The following is an 11,177-nucleotide window of genomic DNA, read 5'->3' as shown; positions in this document are numbered from 1 at the left end:
GATGAGTTTTCATTTTCAACTATTCCATTAGTTGACATTATTTCATAACACAAACACGAATGACTTCTGAATTAATAAAGGCTTCATTTCCATTATACAAAAGATCATTTTCTTTTGTTTGTACAAGGTTTTGTAAGAGAAGCCCCACGGGTCCCTTTCTTAAGTTTCCAAAGGTTAAGTGTCTTGATCGAGAGCTCTTTGGTAGTCCATAGATTAACCCTGCTGAGGTTTGAACCCACGACCAGTTTCCAGATCTTTTACAACTACAGTTACTCACACAGCAGATCTGAACATCAGAGAATCATCAGAGAACTGTGACGCTCGCCTACGAAAGAGCACAGCGTCGACTAAAAAACAGTATTATTGCACTGGAAACCCACAGAACGCGGATAAAGGACAGCGCCTTTTCTTCGCCTCAGGTAAACACTTACTCTTTCTGGGTTCGCCATTAAGCCGGCCGGTCAGAATAGTGAAATATATCCCTGACTAGCGTTATTGTGGAGTACAGCAGAGGTGCGACTGGTTATTACTGAGGTGTACTGCTGAGTTACAGATAATGTTGCTATAGTTACAGAAGTGACCGTTAAGAGCGGTTCGCGCCTTCAGCTGGATCAGCGCGCGCATTTACCGATACAAATAAAACACATAAAAAAATTGTACAGCTCTATTTATTTGCGGAATCAGATAGGCATGAATATTCCGCTCATTGCTAGCATGGTTATTAGTATTGCATTATTCTGGCGTGAGATCTGTCATTTCGATGCGGTGCTGATTCGCCGTTGCCATTCTATGTTTTTATTTGGTAATGTCCGACCATTTCGATCAGTTTCAGTCGTGTAAAACAGATTTGATGCACATGGTTCCGCTTCAATCGGTGTCAGCGGCTGTGAGTTATGTAATATGCATTATTATGGTGTTATTTATCGTACTGCAGAGAAATGAGCAATCTCTCGCCCATCTCCCCCTCACTTAAATGTCGTGCAGATGTAAACATGTGCTTGAGTGGAAAAGAAGAGCAGTTTCATGTAAATGAGCAGTATTTAGATATTTTTGTTTTACATCTCTTTTTAGACATTTGTGCATGATCACGTGTTCATGGTAAAAAAATATTTGTTTGAATCATCCAAGTGATTAGAGTGTTGAGTATTCTTACATGACCTTGCGACATGTCATAGACTCCCAGATTATAAGAAAATTAATCTTCTTAATGGTGTGAATTGTGTTAGCATTATAATATACAGATGTGGCTGAAACTATCACTTTGGCTCACCGACCCCTGAAAAATGGGTTAAAATCAAACCCCTGGAAAAACAAGCTTTTTTATGGAACACGTGTACACTACAACAATTTTTGAAACTCCATAACCCTTTGAAGTGTGTTACATCACAGGAAAAATAGGGAGAAAGGGAGAAGAAGGATGTACTAGATGCATTATTAACAACCAGAGAGTTCACTAAGAAACAACACATTCAATATGCTGGGTTTATTCAGAGGGATGGATATATAGGTCATATGTAATGTATTAAAGTGAAGATTAGGTTCTGGGCATACACTAGCCTGGAGGTTTATTATGCTCAAAATTTAAATTATAGAGGGGAAAATCTCAGGTGGGCTTTGCTTTGTGAAGAGTGGCTGGAAGTGTTGGCAAGTCTGTATGGGTTATTTTTATGTAGATATTTTAGTGTTACAACTGTTTTTAGTGTTAAGCTTGAGATCAACAATGTGCTTTAGTTTTTTTGATGTGTTGTTGTAGTGTATTGTGTGCTTGTTTGATGTGCTCAGTATGGGATTTCAGTATTGTTATTTATGAGTCCAATTATGGCCATGTCGTCTGCATATCTGAAGATTTCATTGAGCTGTGATGGGATGTGAAGTGGTTTGTCTAGAGAGAAAACAGCAGATATGAATGTTAAGTTCTTAAAGCTGAATGCTGTGTCATATTCACTGCTGTTCAGGGTTTGAAACTTTAATCATTAGCAGTTATTTTTCCATCATTTTATGTATCATATTTTACCATCTTTCATTTATATACATGTAATGTAGTATATGAATTTATATTTAAACCTAACAGATTAATACGTCTGTGAAAGTTTTAGTTCTTTAACAGAGAGGCCCTGAAATCCTGCATAAAAGCAAATACACATCACTTCATTAGACCAAGAAGCATGCATTTACAAAATACAGTGCCCTCCATAAGTATTGGAACAGTAAAGACAAAATTGCTTTCTCTGCTGTGGAGTCAAGACATTTGAAAATATGATTAAAAGATGAATATGCGGCAAAACATTTTATTATTAGGTCTTTCGACACATACATGTTTTACCAAATAAAAAGAACAGCACTTTAAGAGTTCATCCCACTATCTGATGTGAGCATAAGTATTGGAACAGTTGAATTTAAGGCAGATGTCAAAGTTTAAAAGCTAATATTTAATTAGCATGCAATCAGAGCAGTGAGTCTGCAACCCATAGACATCACCAGAAACTTGGTCTTATGCTTCGAAATGCTTTTCTCCAGCCTTTAATGCAGTCGATTCCAACTGTTGCTTGTTTTGGGGAGTTTCTGTCTTTAGTCTCCTCTTAAAGGGATAGTTCACCCAAAAATCTATTATGTCATTAATAACTCACCCTCATGTCGTTCCAAACCAGTAAGACCTCCATTTATCTTTGGAACACATGTCCATGTCCAGAAAGGTAAGAAAAACATCATCAAAGTAGTCCATGTGACATCAGAGGGTCAGTTAGAATATTTTGAAGCATCGAAAATACATTTTGGTCCAAAAATAGCAAAAAACAGGATTTTATTCAGCATTGTCTTCTCTTCCGTGTCTGTTGTGAGAGAGTTCAAAACAAAGCAGTTTGTCATATCCGGTTCGCGAACGAATCATTCGATGTAACCGGATCTTTTTGAACTAGTTCACCAAATCGAACTGAATCGTTTGAAATGGTTCGCGTCTCCAATACACATTAATCCACAAATGACTTAAGCTGTTAACTTTTTTAATGTGGCTGACATTAAAGATCTTAATGTCATCTGAGTTAAAACAAACCAATATCCCGGAGTAAATCATTTACTCTAACAGTACACTGACTGAACTGCTGTGAAGAGAGAACTGAAGATTAACACCGAGCCGAGCCAGATAATGACTAGTTCACGAGTCAAGAACCGGTTGCATCGGTTTTCGGATCACCAGTAGTTCTTTCGGACAGATCGATTCAATAAACCGGTTGAAGAAAACGGTTCACCGGTTCTTTTGCGCTCGACGTAATGGCGTCATTGGCGATGATTGCCCTTGATTCAAGCCTTCGGTTTACCTGCGCTCATAACATTAGCACAGAATCAGTTCAGAATCAACCACCAAAAGAATCAGTTCGGTTCAGACGCTCTGTGTGTCGGTCTGCTTCACACTGAATCACACATGTGCAGTATCATCAGCTCCTCGGTTCTCGAATCGGACGCGTCCGACAGAAACGGTTCTTGACTCGAGAACGAGTCAATCTTTTGTTCATTATCTGGCTCGGCTCAGTGTTCATCTTCAGTTCTCTCTTCATAGCAGTTTAGTCAGTGTACTGTTTGAGTAAATGAATTGCTCCGGGATATTGGTTTGTTTGAACTCAGAAGGAGTGTCAGCCACATTAAAAAAGTTAACAGCTTAAGTCATTTGTGGATTAATGCGTATTAGAGATGTGAACCGTTTAAAACGATTCAGTTCGATTTTGCGAACTGGTTCAAAAGGATCCGGTTACATCGAATGATTCGTTCGCGAACCGGATATGAAAAACTGCTTTGTTTTGAACTCTCTCTCATAACAGACACGGAAGAGAAGACAAATGCTGAATAAAGTCGTAGTTTTTGCTATTTTTGGACCAAAATGTATTTTCGATGCTTCAAAATATTCTAACTGACCCTCTGATGTCACATGGACTACTTTGATGATGTTTTTCTTACCTTTCTGGACATGGACAGTAGACCGTACACACAGCTTCAATGGAGGGACTGAGAGCTCTCGGACTAAATCTAAAATATCTTAAACTGTGTTCTGAAGATGAACGGAGGTCTTACTGGTTTGGAACGACATGAGGGTGAGTTATTAATGACATAATTTAGATTTTTGGGTGAACTATCCTTTTAAGATGGTGAAATTAATGGGATCAGATTTAGATCTGGAGATTGATTTGGGCAATCTTAGACTTTACATTTCTTTGCCCTGATAAAGTCCTTGACTAAACTGGCAGGGTGTTTGGGTTCATTGTCCTGATTCAATTTGAAGTGCTTTCTAATGAGTTTGGTGGCATTTTCTTGAATATTGGTAGCCAAGATGATTTTGTACCCTTACAAATTCATTCAGCTACTGCCATCATACATTAAGTCATCATTTAAATGAAGAGGTCCTGTTCTAGAGACAACCATGCATGCCCATGCCATGACACCAGCTCCACCAAACTTTACAGATGAGGTTGTATGCTTAGGATCATTTGCAGTTCCCTTTTTTCTCTCCACACTTTTGCTTTCTAATCACTTAGATAAAGGTTAATCTTTGTCTCATCAATCCATCAACTGATCTCAGCCAATCAGATCATTGTTGGTTGCTGATGTCACCCGTATAGTTTCCAAACTCTTGATTTATCCATGCCCTTTGTTTTTCCTATAGTTCTAATTGACTTACTCTTTTCTTTTAGCATCCAAATTGATCGCTTTTCTTTCAGAGTCAGCTTCCTTGTCTTCATCCTGGTTTGTGTGTGTCATCATTGAATGCAAGACTTAGAATGCAGAATCAATGGATATAACTGATAAGACACATTCCCTGCCTTAAATATCTGAAGAATTAATGCAACAGGACACAGCTGAACACATAGAAAGACCTGTGAGGCAACTGTTCCAATACTTATGCTCACATCAGATAGGGAGATGAAACTCTAAAAGTGCTGATCTTCTTAGCTGGTGAAACATCTTTGTGTTGAATCACAATAATAAAATGTGACATTCTGTAGTTTTGTCTCATATTCATCTTTTAATCATATTTACAGATTTCTTAACTCCAAAGCAAACAGAACAATTTTTGTCTATACTGTTCCAATACTTATGGAGGGCACTGTAAATTATAAAAATGTAATAAAATAAATAAATAAAGCATTATATTAATTCAAAATGAGCCAAATAAAATAAAAGATATGTTGCTTTTCTGTTTAACAGTTAAAATTCAGTCAAAATTTTGTGATCCTTATTGTCCAAAATATGACTTTCTTTCTCCTGTGGAACACAAAATAAGATTTAAAATAAGTAACCAAACAGTTTTGCTGACCATTGACTTTTATTGTAAATAAATAAATAAAATAATAAAAAACGGAGACATTTTAATATCCTCTTTTTCAAGAAAGCTGTACAGATTTGAAATTTAATGAGTGTCAATAAAATATGCAGAATTTTCATTTTGGTATGAATTAATATGATTCCTTATACCTGTGGTTACTAGGTGCTAGTACACCTGTAATAAAAAAAAAAATTCAACAGTTGACAAGACTAAAATTTACATAAATTACTCTTACATCAGCATTTGAATAATTTTTTACGGTTTTTGGTTTAGGTATTTAATGTAGCATTCATACATTTTAAGTGTTACTCTAGTATGAAAAAGAAGCATACTTAGCATAGAGTACCTTTAAAAACTAGTGCTTATTGAAACAATAAACTTTAAATAAACATACTTGCAAACTCAATGCAATGTTTTAAGACACTTAATTTCATGTTATTTACAATTAAATAATAATAATAAAAATGCTATATAGTTTAAATTCATGTTAAATGCAATTAGTTGAACTTTAGCTGAAGAGTCCTTTTCTAACCCACTTAAGTAGTTTTTAAGTTCATCTTCAAATTTAATTTTATAATTATTCTAAATGGTCTGAAATGTGCACTGATGAATGTACTAAAGCATTTATGATACGTCAATACACTTTAATGTAATTTTTACTGAAACTTGTACATTTTGTATTTAAATATTATATGTGAATACACATTTATAATGACAAAGTTGCAATTTAGTTTACATTTAGTACAAGTAGAACCCTTACCTTGACTATTTCCACATAAAGTAAAAACTCAATGCCCCATAGACCACTGTATAGTTCTGATGTAAAGTTAGATGAAATAGCATTGTGTGAGGAACAGAATTTGAGTTATTTTTCTCTAAAAACCTTCGATTTATGTCATCTATATACCATTCGCTCGATCAATTCATGTTCTTCTCTATCTTTTGGAAATGGAATTCAGGGGAGCATGAAAGGATCAGAATAATGAAACACGAGGGGTTTGGTTTAATTATGGGCAACATTAAATATTGAACATTACTAGTGAGTGATAATAGCAAGAGAGAGTATTTATAGAGAGCTTGCTCATATTTTCAGTTTCTCTTTTCTCTCTGCTATTTTTTCAGTCTGCTGAGGTAGAGAGAACTATCAAAGTTGACTGAGTTTAGATTAGAACTTGGAAGGAACAGAAAAATCCCTCTTACATTCTTTCCTTTAGTACAACTGACCACACTTTAAATTGGCACAAATTACTTAATGGTTTAGTGCAGTGATGTTCGACTAGGGTGCAGCAAACTTCTAAGGGAGCCTAAAGATAACTTTTTCACCCAAGATGACTAGTTCACCCCAAAACAAACATTTGCTGAAAATGTACTCAACCTCAAGCCATCCCAGATGTAGATGAGTTTGTTTATTAATCAGATTTGTATAAATGTAGCATTTCATCACTTTTTCACCAATGGATCCTCTACAGTGAATGCATGCCGTCAGAAGGAGAGTCCAAACAACTGATAAAAACATCAGAATAATCCACACCAATCCAGTCCATCAGTTAATGTCTCGTGTGTCACACCCCTGGACTCATTATGTGTGTTATTGCCCCTGTGACCCAGTTCCTGTCCCCTGTGGTTGGTTAATTTGATTCCAGGTGCGTCTAATTTTTTCCCCAAGTGTTCCATGTCCCTGTTATATTAGTCATTCCTCTCACATGTGCTTCCCCCAATTATCTTATACATAAAGGTCCAAGTCTGTTCAGTTTGTGTTTGTCAGGTATGTTAGTCAGTATGTGTGTCTTCTTCCTGTGTTCCATGTTGGATTTGTAAAAGTTGGATTGATAAAGACTCTCTTGATTATTTTCGACTCCATGTTCCTTCCGGCAGCGTAACATGACAGAAGACCCGAGCTACAAAATTGAAATTGTGTTTCTCCCCTCCATTTGTTTTCTGGTTTTACTCAGTCCTTTTTTTCCCCATCGCCCCGAATTCCTCCTCCTGCTGGAGCAGGAAGGACATTCTCTCGAGTACCATACGAGGCAGTTCCTGTTGCTAGCTAACATCACCAGCTACCCGGACGACGTGATCTGCGCTATCTATAAAGCTAGCCTGAACGCCGAGTGCAGAGCATTGTCGTTTGAAGTTGGTCCTCGGGAGGAATTCAACGCCTTCGTGGAGTGGACTCTGGCGAGAAACCGGTAGCCATTTACTGTACCATCTGCCCCATTGAGGATCTTGCCAGGTCCACTCCAGACCCAGAGCCCAGCCCACCTTCTCCCCGATGTGCTGAGTGCATGCCCGAGCCCACCTCTGACGGAGAGCCAGAGCCCGCCGCAACCGATGAGCCATCGCCGCATGGACGACAAAGCTGAGGATCGCCGCGGAGTCAGACGCTGTGACGTCAGACCAGGTGTGTGAGCTGTATGGGACTGCCATCCTCCAGCATCGCCATGGTCTGAGTCTCCCTCACATCCGCCTCCAGCCTTGAGGCCTGGACTCCGCCTCGGCCCCGTTGAACCGTCGGCCCCACCATGGCTCCTAGCTCCCTCCTCTCCGCCGTGGTCCAGCAGTCCACAAGCTCTGCCTGGCTCCCTCGTCCCTCCAGCTCCATCTTGGTCTGGCGTCGACCATCCTGAGCCTAGGGCCTCCACTCCTCTGGCTTCGCCTTGTCCCTCTGGCTCCGTCAGGCTCCTTCATCCCCTCAGCTCCACCTCAGTTCTCTGTCGCTCTGGCTCCAATGCGGCCTCCTGGATCGACATCATCTCCTTATTGGTCACCGGCGCCATTGGTTCCACCTAGGACCTCTGGATCCTCCCCTTCACCCTGGCTCTTCGGCTCTCCGCCTCGAGCTCCTCCTCCACCTGCTCTGCCGCCTTTGGTCACCCCTGGAGTCGGCGGCCATTCCTCCTCCATGGCTCCCCCCACTTTCACCTTCACCTTGGGCCATCGGTATGGCTGTGGCCTGGGTCCTGCTGGGCTCCTCCTGTTCCAGGTCCCTCTTGTCTCCTCCCTGGCTCCTTCCTCCATGGTCTCTGTCTGCTGGCCCCCCCCGGTTGTCCGTCCTTCACCGGAACGTCCTCCCAAGTTTCCACCCATGCCTCCCTCTGTTGTTTCTATGGTGCGAGGACCAGTTGAATTCCTAATTTGTTGTTTCTGGTCATAGGAATTTCATGTAAATTAATAAATAGTAACGCTCCATAGGTATTTCTACGATATAAAAAAAAAAAAATCCAGTTACACCAAACTATATTTTATGGTGTAGAAATTGAGTAAAATTTATATTATCCCCCCAAAAATTCCAATAAATCCCTAGTTACTGGAAAAGTCATGGGGCCTTTGAATATTTTTGTATATCCATGAAGGGCTTTGGAGTCAATGTTTTTTCATACAAAACTGAATTGAAATGTCATTGAAATCAAATATTAAAATAATATTTTAAAAATATTAACATAAACGCAGGCCCAAGAATATCCAAAATGTAAGAATATTCAAAAATGAATGTCTTTTCAAGTGTCTATTGAATTTCAATAGTTTCATTGCACAAATATATACAGTATATATATATATATATATATATATATATATATATATATATATATATATATATATACTGAAATATGAATAATGATTAAAAGAGAAATAAACAAAAAACAAGTATACTTTAATATGTTATGTATTTCTTATAACATTTCTCTGCCTTTCTTTCTGTTTTGACATTCTGGGCTGGATCCTCCTTCATTGGCTGCTGATGTCGCTGGAAATGACGCGGTGTGATTTGTGGTGAGTCTGTCAAATTACTTCTAAACTTTAGGCTTCCCACAGTGAACTCCAATTTCTTTAATGCATTGTGTAAAGCAGCATGAAAGAAAAAATGTGTGCTCTCTTCTGCACTGATTTCATAAAACTTGCTATAAGACTTGGTGTCTGAGCAAGACAGCTGGAATCAGACCAGTGTATCTGTGCTTTCAGAGATGAGGCCTTAAACACAAAACCTCAGGCTGATAAAGAGACGCAGGTTATCAGCACATCACTGAAAAAAAGTAGCACACGGGTCTTCAAGCTAAAATCTCTGCTCATTTATGTCTGCATAATGATGATTGACCAAACGGATGATTATAAAAGTTTGCATTGCTGTTTCAGATGACGTGTAACACAGCTAACATAAAAAACGTAAAAAAAAAATGTAACAGGTTAAATGTTGATTTATTAGTAACTCAAACCCCTTTACTCTCTAATTAACCATTGGTTGTGCGCATCCACCATGTTTGTAGTTTTTTCTAAATTCTAAAATAAGTCTAAATAGTATCAGCAGATGGCAGCAGAGAGTCAGATGAGGAAATGGGGAACAGGTGGCCACTGGCTTTAGCTGCGGATTTACAACATGCCAACAAAAAAACAACCAAACACAGCCAAGAAAACATTATTCATCCCAGGAGGACACACTGACACTCCAAAACACCCAGCGGAACACATCCGCCGCTTTTTTTTTTTTTTTTTTTTTAAAAACACACACACACACACACACACACACACACACACACACACACACACACACACACACACACACACACACACACACACACATATATATATATAATATTATTATTTTTTTTTATAATGTTTTGTTTTGCCAAGCTGGTAAACTTTATATTTAATTTACTGACTTACAGATATGACTAATAAAAATAGCATTACATTGATGTTTCTTGTCATGTCTCTTATTATTTCTACTTACACTGTCAGTTAATAATCTGTAGTAATGTTTTTATATATATTTTACATTAACAACAGTACTGTGAAATATGTATTGTGATATATATTGCTGAAATGTCAGCATAATTTCTCCAGTCTTCAGTGTCACATGATCCTTCAGAGATCAGTATAATAACCTGATTCGATGCTCCAGAAACATTTCTGACTATTATTAGTGTTGCTGCTGCATTAAATGTAATACATTTATTCAACAAGAACAGACTTAATTGATCAAAAGTAACTGAATAAAGACATTTACAAATGATTTCTATTTCAAACAAATGTTGTTTATTGAATTTTCTATTCATGAAGGAATACTGAAAAAAAATATTACGAATGCCCCAAAACTATTAAGCATCTGTTAATCATTGTTAATAATTTAGCGCAAATCAGCATATAAGAATGATTTCTGAAAGATCACGTGATGCTGAAATTCAGATTCACAACGGAAATAAATTATGTTTGAACATATATAACAATAGAAAACAATAACTAAAGCAAGAAAATAAATATTTAACAATTGTATTTATTTAGCAGATAAATGCAGACTTGGTGAGCATAATAGACTTCTCTAAAAAAATTATTTTCTACTTTTATGTCAGTAATGATAGTGTTTATAAAGTGTTATCTGCATCACTATACTGTCTGTAAATGTAATGAAGTCTCTAGACATCCTGTGAGGCTCAGAAATGGGTTGTGCTTGAAACCCAGCCAGTGTGCTGGCGATTTTTGGCTTCACTAACGATCCCCAAAATTTCTTGGCCACATTAGTGTAAGTGCGTCTGCCATGACATCATTCATCGTCTCCTATGGCCTGTCAGGTTAGAGGTATTTGACTAATGATGTGGTGCTTGACAGAGCAGTAATTAGGGCTTTGGTGCCCAGCTGGTGCCACTAGCACAGATGTGAATGGAGAAGGTCTGGGGGCAGGGTGGAGATGCAGAAGGTTCTGGAAGGAGGGGGTGGGGTGTGACTGTTTCCCCTCTGTCGCACCCATCTCTAGGGACTTTGTCTGTCTGCGTGGTGCTGTCGTTTTGTTTAAGCAGATGTATGGTAAAGCACCTGCCCTTTAAATTAGTGAAGGGAAGGGCCAAGGGCCAATTCTCCTGATGTGGGAAGCCACAGA

At 38.3% G+C, this 11,177-nt stretch overlaps 1 protein-coding gene across 2 annotated transcripts in view; it reads left to right on the top strand.

Moving 5' to 3' along the window:
- The first annotated feature begins 265 nt into the window (after positions 1-265).
- epb41a (erythrocyte membrane protein band 4.1a) overlaps positions 266-11,177 on the top strand; it is a 90,699-nt gene continuing 79,787 nt past the window's right edge. The window contains exon 1 of one of the 2 annotated variants that reach the window (XM_059510030.1): positions 266-419. The gene's annotated coding sequence lies outside the window, so the exon portion shown is untranslated. Of the gene's footprint in view, positions 420-9,006; positions 9,080-11,177 lie in introns of those variants that run through there. The other variant, XM_059510025.1, reaches the window with a different exon arrangement.

Source organism: Carassius carassius, chromosome 25, assembly GCF_963082965.1.
Source record: "Carassius carassius chromosome 25, fCarCar2.1, whole genome shotgun sequence".
NCBI classification, from domain to species: domain Eukaryota; kingdom Metazoa; phylum Chordata; class Actinopteri; order Cypriniformes; family Cyprinidae; genus Carassius; species Carassius carassius.
Note: the sequence above shows the minus strand (reverse complement) of the source record. Positions and strands in the feature narration are given on the sequence as shown.